The sequence below is a fragment of the Palaemon carinicauda genome, chromosome 40, assembly GCF_036898095.1.
Source record: "Palaemon carinicauda isolate YSFRI2023 chromosome 40, ASM3689809v2, whole genome shotgun sequence".
Classification (NCBI taxonomy): Eukaryota; Metazoa; Arthropoda; class Malacostraca; order Decapoda; family Palaemonidae; genus Palaemon; species Palaemon carinicauda.
Window position 1 is genome coordinate 58,211,533 of NC_090764.1, and position 15,642 is coordinate 58,227,174.

General features: G+C 43.6%; 1 protein-coding gene across 1 annotated transcript in view; it reads left to right on the plus strand.

The window, feature by feature from the left end:
- Positions 1-15,642, plus strand: part of LOC137632050 (zinc finger protein 239-like) — a 264,285-nt gene that overhangs the window by 73,153 nt on the left and 175,490 nt on the right. Inside the window, 1 exon segment of the mRNA XM_068364025.1 lies at positions 11,173-11,314. The gene's annotated coding sequence lies outside the window, so the exon portion shown is untranslated.

Below are 15,642 nucleotides of genomic sequence, written 5' to 3' on the forward strand. Positions count from 1 at the left end.
CTGAAGGAACCTTCCATCAGGACGTCATGGCTTGAGCCCAAAAAAGACATTGTTGAATAATTATCTTCCAAGATTGTATACGAGAGATTTTGGTGATTTAGGTAATCGATTCTCACCGCACCTAGGCTAGTAGCCTATGGGGCTTTAGTATACTTTCGCACACTTCCCCGGTTGTTCTTTTCTCCCCTGGAGACCAAGTTCAATCCCTTTTCCCTCTTAGGCTTAATCCTAGTGGTTTTAACTGAATAATATTCAGGTATAACTATACTAGGAGGTTTCTGCCCTAATCCTGTAACCAGAGTGACTGGTTTCAGGTTTGAGCAGAACATCAGAGTAATTAGTCTGGGGTCTGTATCTTCCTGGCTTAGAGAATGAGATTCCTTTGCTAGGTTAGGTACAGACATAGGAGGCTTAGCCTCCCTAGACCACATCTGAAGGTTTCTGTACGAGATGATTCCTTCTTCTAGTGATCTAGCAGACTAGTCCAGTGTTGTTGTTTTTGGATTGGAGGATAAGATTCTCCATTTCCTAGTGAATAGCAACATCAAACTTTGTTTTGGTATTGAGGAAGGTAGCAAGTATTACTGACCTTTCTCCCTATAGATAAACCCTAGGCTAAGATGAGCTTTCTTAGCCTCTGGGGTCAATCTTATACTAGAACAAAGTTTGCAGGACCCTCTTCCCCTTTCCCCCCTCTATCCTTAGTAATAGCCTAGCTATTACAACTCTTGGCCGTCGTTCTACATCTGTACCTAGAGTAGGTTAGGATGTGGGACTGGCTCAGTCCTCTGCCGGCCGGCAATAACATGCCGGCTGGCAGAGGCCTAACTTCTTTAGAGTGTTCCCCAGACCTCCCTTGGTCTACCATCCATGTCTGTAGGTAGAGCCTGTGCAAGGTCAGGGACAACAGCTTACACTCCATGCTCTTTCTCTTGTTAGTGTATTGTACTCCTAGCCTGGCTGCCGGCTTAGCGGCCGGCAGCCGGGCGGGTGGAAGTTCTCGGTTCTGTTTTACTGCCGGCCAGCATAGGTATCACCTACCATTGCCGGCCGGCAACGGCAGCACACCATAAGATTTGCCGGCCGCTACGAGTAGTGGTCGGCAGCCGGGTGCTGTTGTTTTTCATTTGCCGGCCGGCACTCTCTGCCATACATACTTAATCAGTGATCTGCCGCCCAGTAGTCTAAAGGTAGTATACCTTTGAAGTAGACTAAGGTACGTGCCGGCCGGCACAGACCGGCACATGCCCCGGCAGACATTATATTATATACAGTAGCCAGTATTTTTACAGTATAGTACATACTGCACAGAGAAAACTATAGCATAGAATATATTGTAACACTAAAGTTTTTCCAACATACTTGGTGTTGCCTTAGGAAGCATTTTGTTGAGACCGTACAGGATAGAGAAAGTGAGCTCTTTCTTTATTAATAATCCAGTACAGTGGAACCTCTACATACGAATTTAATCCGTTCCAGAATCAACTTCGGATGTAGAAAATGTTCGGTTGTCGAAACGAATTTTCCCATAAGAATACATTGAAATAGGATTAATCCGTGGTTGAGCCCAAAAACCTATGATAACTTCTTAATAAACTACTACACATAATTTTCCCATGAGAATAATGAACACTAAATTAGATAATAGACATGTAAATAAGAAGAATAAACATGTAAATAAGAAGAATTAGCAAAAAATGATAAATAAGAAATTGGTTTTTAGCGTCACTTTACCTTAGAAACTCCAGCGCAGGTGTTGTTAGTCTTGCTACGCAGAGAGGAGACGGACGGGCGGCGAGGAGGTAGAGAGGTTAACTACGATAAACGTACACTACCGTAACTTATTCTAACTTACACTAAGTGAACTTTAACATAACTTAGCTTTTTTTTTTATAATTTATATTTTTTTTTTACATTTTCTTTTTTTCTTTTTGATGATTAATTTTAATCACTTTCACTCTCTACACATAAAATTGATTGAATTTTTTTCTCTTCACTCTTTGCTGTTTTCTTTGAACCACTTCCTTCCTCTTCATCACGAGTTCGCTTCGTAGTTTTTTTAAAGAAGCTATCGATAGAAAGTTGCTTGGTACAGCTTTTCAGAATGTTTCGAAAATAAGTTAGGGAAACATCATCAAACTGCGCAGCTACACGACAAACCTGCAATTTCTTTGGATGGTATTTGTCGATGAAGTCGACCACGTCTTGATATTTTCCTAACACCTCTTTTATTTGCGCAGAACTTATTGCAAGTTCACTCATACGGACGCCACGCTCATGCTTTTCAATAATTCCTTGCTTTACTTCTAAAGAAAGCATTCCCTTATTCCTTTTCTCACCACTACCACTACCACTTGCGAAACTAAGCCTTTTAGGACCCATGATTTTCGTAAAATACCGTAAAAGGAAGAATGTAAAAAATCACGATTAAAACACAATTAATAGCAGAACGCACAGGGCACAACCACATAAAGCCAACGAGAACAGAGGACTGACCCAAGCCACGCTAATTGAGGGTCCCTCCGAGGTTGAAGTGCTGCCTTCTATTGGCGGAAATAAAAAACACATCAGGCGCTATGAGCACCGACTACACATACGAGTATTGTTTACTTCGGGTGTCGAAAAAAAAATTCGGGTGTAGAGTAGGAACGTGTTCGAATTGTACTTCGCGTGTCGAAAAATTCGGATACAACCGGTACGACGAAAATTGCTACTTCGTGTGTCGAAATAAAATTCGGGTGTAGAGTCAAAAATTTGCTCGAATTTTACTTCGGATGTTGGAAAATTCGGATGTAGATACGTTCGTGTGTAGAGGTTCCACTGTATATTAAAACTCTTACCATGGTGTGAGCTACACCTAATTTCCTCTGGAAAATATAATGAAGGTTATTCTAGAATGAGACTTAACCTTAAAGTTTTAATATCTGGAAGGTTACAGCAATTGGCTGGGCAGGAAGTACAAGTATGTGTCTTTCCTTCTTTCCTTTCTAGCTTAACAGTTATAAGCTATATATATATTATTCATAAGTTATCCAGTGATATGTCTTCACTTGATACTCATGAAATTTCTTCTCTTACAGGAGGACCATCCGAAGTGCGGGAGCATGTTCTGCAATGTCCGCAGCAAGAACTTCTGGGGACATGAGTTGTGTAGGAGGCACGCAGCATGCGCAGTCTCCAAAGGTGATCTCCGGTATTGGGACCCTCAGGTATGTACCATATGTTCTAACCTGATTACCGAGGCATTTGACACCCCTAAGTCGGCGGAGTCAAGGGACGCAGCTAGGGAAAAGTTATGAACCTGGGTGAGGGGTTTTCAGAAGAATACTTCAGGCCTATTTTTTTTTCCTAAAGCATCTGCCGATGCAGTAATTCCTCAGCCTCACGCGGAGATCCCAACTATTCAGATTCAGGTTGATTCTGAAGTCAGGGACGCCCTACAAGACATCCAATTGGACGATAGGATGTCTGAGGTGTCCGAGTACACCGAAAAGGACCTTCTGGCAGAAGGCCAGGAAGAGGAGCTGACCCAGGCTCCTGATACTGAGGAGGAAGAAATCGACGAGCTGTCAACTACATCGGTTCCGGTCCCAGAACCTATTCCCTCAACATCGTCTGCTATCCCAGATGATGTGGGAAGGACTCTTTCTTCCATCGTTGAAATGATTCAACAGATGCAGAAGAAGAATGATGAGAAGGAAGCTGCAATGAAGTTAGAGATGCTGAGACTTGCAGCATCACGTGGGCCCCAGAAGAAGCTCAACTTGAAGGACCTTCCTTTGTGTTCGGATGCCAATCCTTGGAGGTATGCCGAACACATGCCTATGACAACTGGGAAGATTGTCATATCAGAGAAGTTGGGTTCAATTCCCTTTGAAGAAGTGGAATTCTGGCCCAACAAGGAGTCTTACCCGGACTGCTATGTCCGGCTTAGGAAGGAGCCAGCCTCAAAGGAGGAGACGGAGCTGAAAGAGGTCATAGTCTTTGACCATAGTAAGGCACAGGCCTTACTAATGAGCTCTGTGAAAGAGAGGGGCTTCACAAACTCAAAGATACCAGCTTTGAGTAAGAAGCATCCCTCCTTTGTGGCTTCTCCTACCAGAGCCTTTCCTTTTATGGAAAAGGGATATAAGGCTGCCTTAAAGGCGGTGGAGGCAGGGAAACCATGCCCCTCTTTGGAGGAGTGTAAGCTGTTGTCCCTGACCTTGCCCATGGACCAGAAGGACTGGAAGTACGTTCACCTTACCTTCTCAGTTGGGAAGTTGGAGGCCGATATTGCTGGACGTTAGTTCGGTGACGACCTTCCAAAGCTGTCTGATTTTCTCTTGCGCAGGGAGCAAGAGACAAAAGAGACACTTGCAGCATCGATGTCCTTACAGACGACTCTGGAGACGATGGCAAGCGACCCCAAAAACCAAGACATGTTCATGGTAGTGGCGAAAATCCATCTGGCCACAGTAACTAAGGATCTTTATAGTTTCATCAAAGCTAGGAGAGCTTGTAGAGAGTTCGTGTTCGCCTCGGCTGTAGTGAGGCACGAACCTAGGAAACTGATTTCCTCTTGTATATGGGGTAAGGACCTCTTCCCTAATGAAGTGGTCAAAGAGGTAGTGGATGAGGCCGCCATGGAGATTAGGAACCTTCTCCAGAAGTGGGGCCTAACTCTTAAGAGAAAGTCTTCCCCAGATGAGGGTCCCCAACCTAAAAGGAAGACAAAGAAGCCTAGGCTATCCTCTCGGCCAGCTAAGCCTTACAGACAGCAGCAGCAACAACTTCCAGCGACTGCGGTGCCTCAGTTGGTGGTACAACCTCCAACCACATACCACGTACCTGAAGCAGTGACGACTCAGTCGCCTGCGTTTAACCCAGGGTTCGAAAGGCAGACAACGACCTTACGTCCAAGAGCTAGAGGAGCAGCCAGAGGTTCTTCTAGATGCCCCTCAAGAGGAAGGGGATTCAGGGGAGGACACGGTCAAGGAGGCAAGGCCTCAGGTCCACAACAACAGAAGTGAGATGCTTCCGGTAGGAGGTAGACTTCATCTATTTCGGGATTGCTGGACCTTTAATCCCTGGGCCCACAGCCTAATCAAGAATGGACTGGGTTGGAGCTGGTACAGCACTCCACCTCCGTTCCCACAATTCTTCCAACACTCGACCCCCGTTCTGGAAGAATATGTTCGAGAACTCTTGGAGAAAAGAGTAATCCGAAGGGTAAAGTCCATCAAGTTCCAAGGAAGGCTGTTTTGTGTTCCAAAGAAAGACTCAGAAAAACTCAGAGTCATTCTGGACTTGTCGCCACTCAACAAGTTCATAGTAAACTACAAGTTCAGGATGCTGACGCTTCAACACATAAGGACCCTACTGCCCAAACGGGCATACATCGTCTCTATAGACTTTTCAGACGCTTATTGGCATGTTCCAATAAATCGTCACCTCTCCTCCTACCTAGGGTTCAAGCTACAAGGAAGACTTTATGCCCTCAGAGCCATGCCATTCGGGCTAAATAGCCCTAAGGATCTTCACGAAGCTTGCGAACGCAGCTGTCCATCAATTACGCCTAAAGGGAGTCCAAGTAGTGGCCTACCTGGACGACTGGCTGGTGTGGGCAGCATCCAGGACAGAATGCTTGCAAGCCTCCGAGAAGGTGATCCAGTTCCTGGAACATCTAGGATTCAAGATCAATATAAAAAAGTCTCGATTTTCTCCATCTCAAAAGTTAAAGTGGTTGGGAATCCACTGGAACTTACAGTCGCACCAACTTTCCATTCCTGTGAAGAAGAGGAAAGAAATAGCAGGATCTGTCAAGAGACTTCTAGAATCCAAACGGATATCAAGACGCGAACAGGAGAGAGTGCTGGGCTCTCTACAGTTTGCCTCAGTAACAGATCCTGTGCTAAGAGCACAGCTAAAGGATGCAACCGGAGTTTGGAGAAAATATGCATCAAACGCGCGAAGAGATCTGATGAGACCACTACCGACTCGTTTGCGAACGCTTCTCAACCCATGGTCCAAAGCTAAGCAACTAAAGAAATCGGTATTTCTTCAGCCGCCTCCCCCCTCCATTACGATACATACAGATGCTTCAAAGGAGGGATGGGGAGGTCATTCTCATTGGAAGAAAGTCCAAGGAGTTTGGTCCAACCTGTTCAAGAAGTTTCATATCAACTTTCTGGAAGCCATGGCAGTACTTTTTACACTGAAGAAAGTATCTCCTCGCCACTCGGCCCACATAAGATTGGTCCTAGACAGCGAGGTGATAGTGAGATGCCTGACTCGACAAGAGTCGAAGTTACCTCAAATCAACCAAGTGATGTTGGCCATTTTCTGACTAGCAGAAAAGAAGAGATGGCACCTGTCAGCAGTTCACCTTCAAGGGTTCCGCAACGTGACGGCAGACGGTCTATCCAGGTTTACACCGATAGAGTCAGAATGGTCCCTAGACGCAAGATCGTTCTCTTTCATCTCGAGTCAAGTCCCGGAACTGCAGATAAACCTCTTTGCGATGAACGACAACAAGAAGTTACATCGTTATGTGTCCCCGTACGAGGACCCTCTAGCGGAAGCAGTGGACGCTATGTCCCTCGACTGGAACAGATGGTCCAGGATTTACCTGTTCCCTCCGCCCAACCTTCTTTTGAAGGTCCTCGACAAACTAAGATCCTTCAAGGGGAAAGCGGCAATAGTGGCTCACAAGTGGCCGAACAGCGTTTGGTTCCCTCTGGCATTAGAACTACGACTGAAGTTTCTGCCGCTACCGGATCCAGTTTTGACTCAGCGAGTACAGAAGTCGACTGTCTTCGCTTCATCACAGAAAACCCGGAACCTACATCTCATGATTTTCTCTCCCTAGCGGTGAGAAAAAGATTCGGGATATCAAGAGACAGTATAGACTTCTTAGAAGAATATAAGTCCAAATCTACAAGAAGACAATATGAGTCATCCTGGAAGAAGTGGGTGTCATTTGACAAGGCGAAGAAACCACAAAAGATTTCAACAGATTTTTGTTTATCGTTCTTCATCCACCTTCATGAACAAGGTTTAGCAGCCAACACAATATCGACGTGTAAGTCTGTCTTTACAAGACCTATTCTATATGCCTTCCATGTCGACCTCTCTAATGATATTTTTAACAAAATTCCGAAGGCCTGTGCTAGGCTCAGACCATCAGCACCTCCGAAACCCATTTCATGGTCTCTGGATAAAGTTCTTCATTTCGCTTCAATGATGAATAATGAGGAGTGTGCTTTAAAGGATTTGACCCAAAAAGTTATATTTCTGTTTGCACTCGCTTCGGGGGCCAGAATTAGTGAAATAGTAGCCCTCTCGAGAGAGGAAGGTCATGTTCAGTTCTTAGATGGAGGAGATCTGAACCTTTTTCCGGATTCTACGTTTCTCGCCAAGAATGAGCTACCCACCAATAGGTGGGGTCCCTGGAGAATCTGCCCACTGAAGGAAGATGCATCTCTATTTCCAGTGGAGTGCCTAAAGGTCTATCTTCGTAGAGCTTGACTTAAGGGGAGGACAGCTGTTTAGGGGAGAAACCTCAGGTTCAAATTTATCTCTGAAGCAACTAAGGGTGATCATGTTGAATTAACGACAATCACTTGCGAAAAACACCAAACAAAACAATTAACGACTAGCGGGCAAGTCCAAAACAGAAGGAAGACCTGGAGGGCGCGAGTAGTAGGTGTCAGTGGGGTAGTCCAACTGTGTTCTCTAGGGCCTGTCACGGCCCTCCCCTTTAATGAAGGGATTATCTAAATGGAAGACAGCCTGTGAATAGTGGTTTTCACACGCCCTTGTTGTATACACGACACCCACAAGGTGATCGCGCGAGGGTAGTAACCTCTGCATTCCATGCTTTTATCTTTCTCTAGTATATTTGGAAGATTTATATTAGAAAAGTGTAAAGAAGGACCCTTTTCACCGGGCGTCACAGGTCTCTCCCCAGAAATAGATTTTTCCTTCGTCAAAATCCCTTTTTATTCGCAGAGCGGATCCAGACAGTACACCCGCAGGTCATGATCCGAGAAAAGTTGCCTCCTCCATAAATTTCTTTAACAATATGGATTTTGAACATCTTCGCTCATACACTGGATGGAAGTCATCCAGGGTATTCTTTAGACACTATGCGAAGCAAGTGGAGGAACTTAAGAGGTCTGTGGTAGCAGCAGGTAGTGTCCTTAGACCCGCTGTTTAAATCTGTGAGGAAGAGTGAAATTAATTGGGACGATTAATTTACGAGTGGGTGTGTAGTCATGGACTGTTTCTATAGACTAAGTGATAGGCCACTAAGGTGTCCTTATAAACTGTTCCATAGATAAAGGTGAACCAAGCATAATACGGACACATGTGCCAAGCGTTTGTTACGCTAGTGTAAGTGAACAGTAATACGGACTGTTACTACAGTATTGATATTTTGATTTGAAAAGTGGCGCATATATGTTTCCTTTTCAGATGAAACAATATTTTCTGTCTTACTCTTTTCTTTATGCTTAATTGTTTGTTCATCCACATTTTATAATTCTTATAAATTTCGATTGACCGATATTTTATTGATTGTCAATAAACTAGTTCTTAGTGAACTTTGCGTCTTATTCGCCCACGTCATTTTATTAGAAATGTACTTAGCATTACACTTAAAACTATGGATAATTTTAACTTGAAGGGTCATTAAGATTGTTCCTTACTACAAGCAAACATACTTGGTTTATTCTTTCCTCAGGAAAGAAAGATTGTGTAACCTAAAGGGATGGTGGTGGATATGCAATATTGTTCCTAAACGGATACAAACCTTTGTCTAATCCACTGATAAGAATAGACATTCCGGGGGACATGTTGGTGTTTCATACTGACATGGGTGGTTCTTATACAAACTTCGCTTTATAACGTATAGGGTGAGACCACTATACGGGCTTGTCTGTTAGTCATCCATAGGTAATATATACTCCTTGAGACTTTTCCAGAGTCTAGTATGACTCTTCCCTGTAGGGGGCAGGAAGCACTAACATGGTTTATGATTAGATGAAATGATGTATGACGGGAACATCATACGTCTCTAGGTCTATGCTGACCAGGAAATACTTTCTTGAGGGTATGGCACGATTTGAGAATCCACAGATACAGTAATGCTCTGGTAAACTTCCATCAGGACGACATGGCCTGAGCCTAAAAAACGGATTTTGAGCAAAGCGAAAAATCTATTTTTGGGTGAGATAGCCATGTCGTCCTGATGGACCCGCTCTTCCTTTTAATGAAAAAGGGCTACAGTGAACCCTCGTTTATCGCGGTAGAATTGTTCCAGACGCCGCCGCGATAGGTGAAAATCCGCGAAGTAGTGACACCATATTTACCTATTTATTCAACATGTATATTCAGACTTTTAAAACCTTCCCTTGTACGTAGTACTGTTAACAAACTACCCTTTAATGTACAGAACACTTAATGCATGTACTACAGTGCCCTAAACTAAAACAGGCACAAATATTAAAGGCGATTTTATATCATGCGTTTCCTAAACACGCTAAAAAGCACGATAAAAAATGGCAACCAATGTTTTGTTTACATTTATCTCTGATCATAATGAAGAAACAAACTGGAGGTAGAGCTTTGCTTATTACCCAGACATATTTCCCATACTTTTCCCTTAGAACTACATCACATCTTCCTACTTTAGGTATATATATATATATATATATATATATATATATATATATATATATATATATATATATATATATATTTATATGTATACACATATACATACCTACATATATACATAAATACATGCATACATATATATATATATATATATATATATATATATATATATATATATATATATATATATATATATATATATATTACTGTATATATATATTACTGTATATATATATTACTGTATATATATGGGTTATGGAAAAAATCCGCGAAGTGGTGAATCCGCGATGGTCGAACCGCGAAGTAGCGAGGGTTCACTGTATAGGACCCCTCCCTATAATACAGTAGCTATAGCACCTCGTGTATCGCTATAAGGAATAGAGATGGCGCCGTCGGCGGCATTATATACACACTCGAAACGGGATAGGAGAGGTACCTTATTAATGGCTCTACTTTCATTCTCGCTTTACGTTTTCTTGCCACTTTGACCCCTCGAAGTGTTAACTCTGTTCGGGGTGAAGATAGCTATGTGGCATGTCAAGAATACGTCCTCTGATATTATGCGATATCCCATTTAGATTTATTTAGGGATATTTGCTCCAGGAGTTAGAATTCTGGATACCTTAAGGTAAAATTCTCTGGGAATATCACCGTAGTCAAATATACCCAAGGAAGCTACCCTGAAGGAATTTCTATCAGGACGACATGGCTACCTCACCCAAATATAGAATTTTCGCTTCGCTCAAAATCCGTTATATATATTATGTCCCTGATATTCATGCAAGGTGGAATTGGGCAGTGTCTAGGTTAAGTGTGGAGTTTAGCTTCAAATATTACTTTACCTGGTGTAGTTATATTGCTGAGTTCTCACACATTCACTTGATTACCTAAGTCATAAAAACTCATATTCTGAGAATTAGCGAGGAGTCAGGGAGTATTTACCAAACTTGTACGAAGAACAGAATAACACCCTGGGTCAGGAATGAGCCAGTTGGTTTTAGTTCACCCACCCACTTAAGGGCAAGTCTCCACTCTAAAGAGCGAAAGGTTTTGTATTAGGGTCAGGACAAATGACAAATTTGGAAATAATTTGTATTTTTCCTAAGTATACAAACCTTGAGCTCTTTACACATACCTGACCTACCATCACCTAACCCCTTGGGAATGTCCTGCCTGCAATTTAAAAAGTGACGTCACTCAACCGGTTAGTGTGCTAGTAGGGTGGCTAGTCTACCCCTCGCAGTCTTTTGGCTAGTGTTCAGCATATGCCGAAATAATATCCAATGTAAAAAGCTCAAGGTTTGTAGTATAGTTAAGAAAAAGGCAAATTATTTCCAAATTTCTCATGTATATAGCATAACATACTGTTATTCAGATACAGTAACTGAAATACTGTAGTTACATTACTGTATTACACTATGTTCTGATGCTCAACACATGTAATCAAGTGATAGTGATATGACAATGGGACTTTTTTTTCTGTAGAACTAAAATACATCACTTCAATTTTAGGGGTGTCATTGCAAAACCTTTCCCAAGACCTTTAACTACTACTACTGTACTATGAACTGTGGGAATGAGGCAGTGGTTGTGGCAGCAGAGCCATGTGTGGCAAGGGTGAAGATCAAACCGGAACTTGGTAAAATTTAGAATGGTAGGTGGAAACAGAGACTGAATTGGGTCGGTTATTATTAGCCTGCACACTGAGTCTGGTTATGGGGGTTCAAAATAGTGTTCTAGTAGATATATAATGAATTGTGTGGGTTGAAATTGTTTTACAAATACAGTATTGTATTAGACTAAATCAAAACCGGTAAATATGCTTAAGAATAAGGAAATGTAATTTTTAAAGTATTTTCAGTCAAAGAAAACTTAGTACAGTAGTTCCACATGAATACAAACCCTTTGCTATTTACTATGGATATATTTTTTCAGCATAGCTGAAATCTAGCCATAAAGTTTTATGAAAGTTTGGGGAGGGTAGACTGGCCATCCTGCTCACATACTCAATTACAGTACATCACTTTTGTTTTTGGCTCATTAGAGTAAAGACATGCTGTTTCGCTCTCCCGATAACCTTATGAATGCACATTACCTCGCCATAAACTAAACTATTTTTCTTTATCAGGTATGTGTCCCTTTTTTTTTTTTCTTTGAGGATTACAACTACTGTATGCAGGTTTGCCCCAGTATAACAGGCGCGGCACATTCACGTCCGTTGTGGAGATGGATCCTCACCGACTTGCCCTGCATGTAGATGACACTCCTGCATGCGCGCTTCTCCCTGCGACGAGTGCCGGGGGTGGCCATCCCCCCAGAGGGAGCAGTACAGTAGGAAACAGAAGTCTAAAGGGGATTCTTCTCCCTCGGGTTTTCCTTGAGGTCGAATAAGTCCCTACTTTCTCCAGTGCCTCATACTCTCCCCACTGACTGCTCGTTCGGCTTCCTCCGACAAACAAACAAGCAAGAGTGATGACCATCATCTCCCAAATTACTAGGATGTGTAACACTCCAGGCTAGCAACTCGTCACAGTTACTTCCTGTGCCGTTTGTTCAGCAAAGGAAGTACAGTACAGTACTATGACATCCTTCACAACGATCCCTCGCCATTGCCACTAGGCCCAGTGGTCTCGGCCTTGGCGTAAAATTTGCCATTGGACGAGTTAGCAGCACAGTAAGCGACGTGTTTGGCTGCAGAAACCACGAACATGGAGCGGGTTACAAAGGCCTCTTTTGCAAACCTGTTCATGGATCGACTACAGTACTGGTCTGGCGCCATTGGTTATCTGATTGCTAATTAGGATTTGGATGATCCTGATAAGAAGGTGGCAATGAATACCTATTTTGCTTTTTTGGAAGGAGAGTTATTAAGTTTCTCGCTCACAACGCAGATCGTGAAACAGCGAGAGACTGTCATTTCAAGGTTCCAAAGGCAGGTTGTCAAAGAAAGAAGCGCTCAAATTACTTAACTCATCAATGGAGGGTATTTCCTTGTTCATCTGGGAAGCTGTTGACACGGCTGTGGAGCGGTGGAGGGAAAGTCAAGACTCCATCAGTCACAGGCAGTGACATCTCACCCCATTCTTTGGTACCGTCTGCTCAGAGTTCGTCCCCCATCAACAGACAATCATAAGAAAGTCAGGCACTTCGAAGCACTCCAACATTAAGAAGCAAGCCCCTAAGCAGCCATTCTTGGCAAAGGTGCTAGGTAGAAGCCGTGTCCGTTCCAACTAGGGGCTGCCATTACTCCTGCAAGACCATCGGTGGGAGGATGTCTTGATGGGCAGTTGGCAGAGATGGGAGATCCTTAGGGCCAAACCTTGGACTGTCTCAATTCTTCATGCCGGGTACTATGTCCCATTACCTCTCCCTCCTTTGATAGAATATCCAGTCATGTTTTATTTCTTTGTGAAGGATCTTGCTTTTCAGGCAAAAGTTCAGACCATGTCAAAGGGCGGTCTCCAATAGGTCCTCAACAGGTCCCCAGGCGACTTTCTTGTAGAAAAGGCGTCTGGAAGCTGGAGACCAGTCATCAATCTCTCCCCTTAGAACGAGTTTGTCCATCAGACTCCGTTTAAGATGGAGATAATAGAAACAGTCAGACAGGCTGTCAGACCAAAGGACTTCATGGTCACACTGGATTTCAAAGATGCGTACTTCCAGATCCCAATTCAGCCTCCATCAAGGAAGTACCCAAGATTCATCCTACCCGAGAGGATTTACCAGTTTCAGTTGCTGTGGTTTGGTCTCTCCACAGCACTTCGTGTCCATAAGAGTGTTTACTCTGGTATCAAACCTAGTCCCATGGCAATGGCATTTTACTCCTTCGTTATTTGGATTTTTATAGACTCAGTGGAGACCCTTCTCCTACACCAAGACAGGCTTCTTGCTTTTTGTCATGATCTGGGAATAGATATAAATTTTGAGATGTTTTTTCCAACCTGCATAGAAACTGATATTCCTCAGGTTGCAGATAGACAACCAAATTGCTCAAGGAGGTGGCATGTCCTTTCCTTTGCAAGACACGCTACAAGCACACCTGTGGCTGGGCCTGTTGGGCCTCCTGACCTCTGTTGAGAGTCTGGTACCCAACGGTTATATTCGCATTCGATCCCTCCAGTGTCAACTGAAGACCTTTTAGTCTCAGCTCAGGTACCCTCTGGACTTTTGGTACCGGCAGGACCGGATCAGAAGAGGGTCTTGGGTAGCAGATACCAACCTCCTCAAGGGAGTAGAACTTCTCTCTCTTCCCCCGGATCTGATGCTCTTCAGAAATGCGTCAAAAGAAGGGTAGTGGGCTCACTTGTTGCATCAGATGGCCTCAAGGCTATGGTCTAATTCCAATCAGAAGTGCCATGTAAACCTCCTGGAAATGAGGGCAGCCTATCTAACTCTCAAGTACTTCCAACAGCTCCTTTCAGGTCACTCTGTAGTGTTGATGAGTGACAACACAATGGTAGTGGGGTATCTAAACAAACAAGGAGGTACTTTTTCACTGCTGCTCTGCCAACTAGGGGTAGAAATACTGTGATGGACAAAAGACAATTCGATCTCCCTGTCAGCCTGGTTCATTCCGGGCAGGAAGAACATCCTAGCAGATAAACAGTGCAGGAAGACTTAGTTAGTTGTCTCTAAATGGTTTCTACATCCTTGGACAGCCAACAAAGTCCTGACTTTGTGGGGTTCACCGATAATAGATCTGATCGCGATGTCTCTCAACCGTAAGTTTCCAGTGTACAGCTCGCCAGTAACAGATCCACAAGCATCTCTCCAGGATGCCTTCCAACATCCATGGGAGAGCCTATAAAGTATGTCTATGTGTTTTCCCCCTTCTGTCTAATGAGGAGACTCCTCAACAAGGTGAGGGCATCGCAAGATTTTACAATAACCATGATAGTTTTGATGGAGCAGTAAGCAGAAAGGTATCCAGACCTTCTACTGTGCTTACAGAGGTACTGAGGGAGTTGCCACCCCTCCACAAGCTGCTCAGGCAACCACATGCAGAGATATACCACAAGACAGTCACTTCCCTGCAGCTTCACGCCTGGAGGTTACCCAGCATCTCCCCTCGCAGAGAATTTTCACATGCTGTGACGAAATGGATGTCTAGATAGATACCTCCGTAAGTTGTCTATTACTGACTATCAGAGGAAGTGGGCTATCTTCTGTGGTTGGTGTTGTGGAAGTTGTGTCTTTCCTCTCGATGCTGCTATCCCCATGATATTGGAGGTTCTTCTATACCCCAGGAAGGAAAAGCTCTGCTTAGTCTCATTGGTGAAAGGCTATTGCTCGGTATCAAGCCTCAAGTTATTTCCTTCCCGATGGAATTACCTTTTGTCATATGGATTTTCAAGCTAACATGCCCCTGGTCGGAAGTTAAACTACCTCCTTGGAACCTGGTACAAGTACTATGCTCTCTGAAAGGAGCTCCTTACTAACTGTTACGTCAGCCCTCTGATTGTGACTTGACACCTAAGACAGTTTATTTTTTTTTTTGCCCTTGCCTTGGGTAAGAGGGTCAGCGAATTGCATGGTCTTTCATACAACGTGGCCCATTCAAGGGGAGGGGGCCAGGTAACACTCAGCTTCATCTCAGAGCTTATAGCCAAGACTCAGAATCAAGCTGTAACGGACTTTAGGTTTGGATCCTTCCATATTTCGAGTCTCCGTGATGTGACCAATGATCCTGATCAGCTGTTACTGTGTCCTTTGAGAGTGCTGAGGCGCTATCTCAAGCGCACATCTGGAGCTTGTCCGCATGTTAAATGTTTGTTTATAAGCACGGCTAGGGTCGACAGGAAAGTCACAAAGAATATGATAGCTGCTTGGATTCAGAAGGTCATTGACTGTGCACTAAATCCAGACTCTCTTTGACACAGCCGGAGACCCAGACCTCATGATGTTAGGGCCATAAGCACGTCCCTAGTGTTCAAGAAAAACGTCTCTGTGGTGTAGGCTCTACAAGCAGGTGTCTGGCGACAT